The following is a 6,177-nucleotide window of genomic DNA, read 5'->3' as shown; positions in this document are numbered from 1 at the left end:
TATCTTAGTTCCTGGCCAGATGAGCCGGTACGCATAAAGCCTCTCCTTAGAGTAACGCACCGCCACGCGCTCGCGGCGTTGAACTCGGAAAGATAGAAAGAAGAAAGGACTGAAAGGAAATATTAAAAAAAAAACAGATAGAGCAGGAGGGCGACGGCCTTGCTCTCTGTTCAGCTGCTCTCTAACCCACCCCTTACAAAAATTTCTTTAGGCAATCTTTAGACTGTCGATAGACTTGTGTCTATAATGTCTATAGATTTTCTACAGAAAGCTCTAAATAACAGTCTATAGACAATACAAATCGTATAGACAGTCTATAGACAAGCTATAGATTTATGGCCTTTAGTACTTTATGGCATTTAGTACTTTCGTCTATAGACGTTCTATACACAGAATAGACAAAAAGAAATATCTATAGGAAGGAAATAGAGTCCATAAGAAATCTATAGAATGTCTATAGACCATTTTTGTGAGGGACGTTCCCTCCCTCTCCCCCAAAGAAACAGAGGCGAACACCAGAACACCAAGTTTCGCGGCGAGGGGAAAGGCGAGAGGCGACGTCCTTGTCTGGGTTCCACTAGACCCTAGAGGTCGTATCTTGGGCGTCCACTTGTCAGTGGAGCAAACCCAAAATTGTAGAACAAACACAGAGCTACAAAAAAGATTTCTGCCTTTCCCTCTCGCGGTCGAAGTTCACCCCGTTATTCGGGGAGGTGAGAGAAACAAAGTAGGGGAGAATATGTTTTGCTCAGATAACCAGCTGCCCTCGTATACACGCGCACAACGTTCGTAAGGCAAAGAAGAGCGGGAACAGCGGAACGAATTCAAGCCGCAAGCAAAGCATTAACACGTTTAAACCATCTGTGGAAGCGGGATCTTTAATCAGAAGCGAAGAATAAGTTCTAGTAGAGGGCCTTTGCCCGGCGCTACCGTACTGCCGTACATTTGACAACAGTTCAGTTTGTTTTAGAAAAACCTAATAATGACCCAACCCGATGGGCAAATTTTGTATTTCCTTCGGCTTTTTCTCTTACTTTAATCTTCCAATACAAGCAGAAACTCAAACGTTAAGCCATAGCTACCCATACGCACGCCCAGAGGCAAAGTAAACACTGTGGAACAGAGACCCTGCACTGCGCAGCAAATTAAAAATACCAGGAGGAGGGGGGGGGGGGGGGGGGTGGGGAGGGACATTCTCTCATGAGCTCAGCACGTGGTCCCAATCTTCACAAAGCAAGATAAAGAGTTAAAATAGACTACAGGCGAAAACGCCAAGCGAAAAAGAAAACAAAACTGCTAAGCTCGAATAAAAGTGCGGCAAAGCTGCCGCCAGGGAAAATAACAAGGCAAAGCTTCGCCGTGTTCTCACTGTGCAGGAGCGAACCGGGGAGAAAGGTCATCTTGCATGCTGGCTGCGTCCCGGTTTGGTCTGTTCGTAGCCGCGTGCAAAAAAGGCGCTCAGACGGTTACGTGTAGATGCCGTGTTTACCGTAGAACATTGTATCTAAACAAAGAACATATGAGTGTCGTGTGTGCCTCTCGAACGATGCTGTAAGGCTGGGCGAGCTGCTCGCTGTCTTCTGAAGCTCGTTCCGTGACAAGTTTGAAAACCTGCCTCTTTGCTTGCCGTTTATTTCTCGCAGTAGCCCCTGCATGGTATTAGGGATGTCCTGTCGTAGTCCGGCTACCTTCATTGAAGCATCCTGGTTTGACGGTATCGTGAAAAGACGGCCGTAGTATCAAACCTGCACATGTTCAACGCCCTGTCCAGAACCCCACGGCAGTGAAAAAACCGTACAGTAGAGGACGTACTTTTCTGGTGCCTGATCTAACTCTCGATGGATGATATGCGCGGGCTATTTCACATTTCGCGTCTTTCGAGTTCAGAATAGGGTGTAAGGTATCGTGCCGAGAGGGCACAGTTTCAGTGGAGGAAAATGAGAGAACAAAGCGTGTATTGACTGCACCACAGAGAACATACCAGTCAATAAGTAGGAAAAAGAATTAGAACTGAGGGGGGGGGGGTGGGGGGGGGGGGGAGGCTGCCCACTGAGCAGGTGAGCATCAGCAGCCCGCCCACCATGTCAGGCGGCAGCTCAATTAATCGTGAAAGTCTGCTCGGGATAAGTAACCTGGATCGCAACCCAAATTCAACTGATGACAGCACCTGCCATAGAAGGACAGTGGCGCGTCGTCTGACCGCTTCACCATTGTGCCAGAAGTGCTAGGAAAACTTCCAGGGAACATCGACCATCATTTTTTTTCCGTCTTCCTCTATTTGAACGGCGGCCGAATATGACTACGCTCTCTCGCAGAGCGGAGAGAACTGCGAATGAAGGGGCGCTTTTCCGATACAAGCGCCACCGACTTTTGACGGCGCGCTTTTTCAGTGCGCCTTATGAAACAACATCCGTGCCTAAACCTTTTTGCGTGCGCTGAGGCAGCCGCGGCGGTTTAGCGTTGCCGCTTTGTCATCGTGTTGCTTTTTTGCAAACGTCTGCGAAAAACGCTGCGTATCTGTGTGAAGCATTTTCGCATTTCGTTGCTCTGGTCGTGTTTCAGCTCGTAGTGACATCAAGGCGGAAGCGGTTATCCCACGCTGAGAACCGCGCCTTCTCGGACGGCCTGACGATGCCGAGCCCCGTGGACGTCGCCACAAGTGATGGCATGTTCTGTGGACGCGCACCTGCACGACCGGCCTGTCGCTGCATCTCTTTGGAATTCAACCCGAAGGTGAGGTATTATTGCTCTCACGTCTCGCGTGACATTCCGTAATGCCCTCCATCCTTTTCCTTTCCTTCGCGTTTCGGTTTCCGCGTCACATGTACGTAGTAGCGCCACCTGAATGTACTCAAGAAGTTGTTACTGCCGGATTCGTGCGTGAATGGTAGTTTTACATGGCTGTGTATAACGCTGAAGTGGTCCTTTTAAAGGGACCTTCTATAGGCGGAGTAATATCTCGGGGTCTGTCATGCATCGATGCTCGCTTCGCCGACGTTGCAGTGAGTGGGTCAATAAAGCAGACATAGGCATGAGGCTGCAATAGGCCCGAGTATAATTAGTAGGCTTTTAGGTTTTCGCACTTGCCGTTTAAACCACGCCCTTTAACTTTTCGCTTTTGCATTTACACTGACTTCTGTCAGCGTCAAATGAAGCCAAAGCAGAAAATTGAATCGCGCAAATCGCGACGGTGTTCGGAGTTCAAGGAAACTGCAAAGAAGCGCAGTTGATTTTCACTTCTAAGGCGAGGTAACAGCTCTTTTTTTTGTGGTTGCAATCCCGGCTTGAATTTCCTGTTGAAGAGCTAATACTACTGCGTTTTCATGCTCGCGTATTCTTGTTCGCGTTTTTTTTTATGTTGTGGTTTTTATGTCTGTTATGTGTGATAACATTATAGTCGACCCCAGGCACTTATCTAAAATGAGCGGGGGGGGGGAGGGTTCTGTGCCCCCCCCCCCCCATAACCGAACTCAATCCCTCGCTTCCCCTCTAGCTCTAATAGAAATTTCTGATTGAGCATTTGAGCACGCATTTTAGCATTCTTTGGACCACTCATTTGTTTCTTTAGTGAAATCTCTGAAGCAATGTGATCCGCTTTCATAGGGTGGTGGCAGTCACTTTAAGGTCCTACGTATTTAAGAAGATGCCTCCAGAAAAAAATGCACCCTGCCCTTTATGGATGGCGACTGCTTTGCTACTAATCCAAGAGTTCCCCAATACAGGGCTACTTTACGGGCAGTAGGCTTGTGGAATACGAAGTACAAAAAAATGCACTGGAAAACCAAAAAAAAAGGAAGAATATTTGCAGACCTTCTGGAGCGTTACTAAGAATACACTGCTCCACAGAATAGAATGCTGCAGAAGCCATGCATTTTCTCTGCTGCAATGAAAAATTAATACAGCTATGTCAATCCCTTTCCCTCTGCCCGCTGGAAAAATAAAATTATATCTGCGAGAAAAGTATAAGGAAAAGCCGGAATACACCAAGTCGCCAAATAGCTTTAATGCATGAAAGGTAACGTCTTGTGCCATAAAAATGACAAATTCACTCGCTATCACTCACATTGGCATGAAATTTAGATCCTATATCAGGAAGTTACACAGCGCACGACCGTTTCAATAAGCGCAAACGTTAGAGAAAGCACACGCGCTACGCAAAATGTGATCATTATGGGTAATATGGATTGGTTTATGGGTTTATAGTTTATGGAGGTTTAGCGTCCCGAAGCAAATCAGGCTATGATGGGCGCCGTAGGGAAGGACTCCGGAAATTTCCACCACCTGGGGTTCTTCGACGTGCACTGACATCGCACAGTACACGGGTCTCTAGAGTTACGCCTCCATCGAAATTCGACCGCCGCGGTCGGGATCGAGCCCGCGTCATTCGGGTCACCAACCGAGAGCCATAACCACTATAGCACCGCGGCGGCTCATTATGTATAATATTGTCACGTGCTGCGCATGGGCTCTGAGGAATGAAGAAGACGTGCGGCGGCTGGAAGTAGAAGAAAAAGTCATGTATCCTGCCGCCGGCGCACCAGGCTCCTCTCGACCTGCCTTGTAAATATTATTTGTAAATAGAACCTGTAACAGTGTGGTGGAGGTGCTGGGTATCGATCCCCGTACCTCTCGCAAACGCTGCAGCCGAAGAATCGCCGGATTGCCACCGTTGCCCGTGCAAATGCCCAAGGAAGCCGACGCACGTCCGACCGGCGCCGCAACGCCCGCTTGGCAGCACTACCGTGAGCCGCGGACGTTTTCCGGGAAGGCTGGCGAAGACGTGGATGATTGGCTCACCAATTACAAGCGGGTGAGCAAATACAACGGCTGGGATGCCAATCTTCAGCTGGCCAATGTCGTCTTCTTTCTCGATGGCACCGCGCTAACTTGGTTCGAAAACCATGAGGCATCAATAACAAGTTGGGACCGCTTCATGGAAGAGCTCCGCAGCTGCTTCGGGGATACTGTTGCCAAACGAAAATGCGCTGAGCAGTCTTTGCTTCAGAGAGCGCAAGTGCCTGGAGAGACCTGCACGACTTACATAGAAGAGGTCTTGAAGCTGTGCAACGTCGTTAATCCCAGTATGTCCGACGAAGATCGCGTTGGTCTTCTCCTCAAGGGCATCGCAGAGGACGTCTACAGCTTTCTTATTAGTAAAGAAAATTTAGACTCGCCCACGGATATCATCAAGCATTGCCGCACCTTTGAGCTCTAAAACTGCGTCGAATTACTCCCAAGTTCGGTCGCCTGCCTAACGTCACCACCGTCGCCAGTGTGGATTTCCACGGGCCTGTGAATGCGGCGACTCTCCCTGACGTCATTCGTCAAATCGTGCGTGTCGAACTCTCCCGGCATCAAGATCTTGCGCGCCGCAGTGAGGTCCCGTATGGGAGCTGTTCTCTGCAGGCGGCTCCCGCCTACCGCTCCTCCCCTTAGAGTTTGTCTGCCCAGGCCCCTACCAGTGCTACTCGCATTGATTACAGCGACGCTCCCCGGATCACCCGCCCCGGTCCCAGGGCGCCAGCTCATCCGCAACGCCACCTGCGGCAGCCGGAGTACGATGGTCGTTTCGACACGGGCTACGAGGAGTGTTATCCCGAGTGCCCCCCCGACCCACCACTTTGTTACCGCTGTGGTATGATCGGTCACATCTCTAGATTCTACCGTCGCCGGGGCCAGTTTTCCCGCTCCCAGCGCCAATGGTCGAACCCTCGCCTGAGTTTCAATGCGCCTGTTCATGACCGTGTCTTCACATCGTCTCAGCGCCCATCCAGTTACGCGCCACCACGGAACGACTCCCCTGCCTCTGACCGAAGTCTGACTCCACCTCCGCACCGCTCTCGCCGCTCGCCTTCCCCCCAACGTCGTTCCCCACCGTCCCCGGGAAACTAGCGTGTGCGGCCGATGGAGGTGCGGTCGCCGGATCATCGATAGTGCCAATTCCTCTGCCCATTGTTATGTTAAGGAACCGCCTTGAAGTTTTAGTGGACGGTATTTGCGTCATGGCCTTAGTGGACACTGGTGCCACGGTGTCAGTGATGAGTTCAACTTTCAAGAACCGTCTGGGTCGTAAAATAATGTTCGCTTGGGATCGTGCTGTTATATTCCGGGGTGTAGGGGGAGAATCATTGGTTCCGATTGGTATTTGTTTTGTGAATGTAGTGATCGCTGGCCACA

This window comes from Amblyomma americanum, chromosome 7 (genome assembly GCF_052857255.1).
Source record: "Amblyomma americanum isolate KBUSLIRL-KWMA chromosome 7, ASM5285725v1, whole genome shotgun sequence".
Lineage (NCBI taxonomy): Eukaryota > Metazoa > Arthropoda > Arachnida > Ixodida > Ixodidae > Amblyomma > Amblyomma americanum.
Note: the sequence above shows the minus strand (reverse complement) of the source record.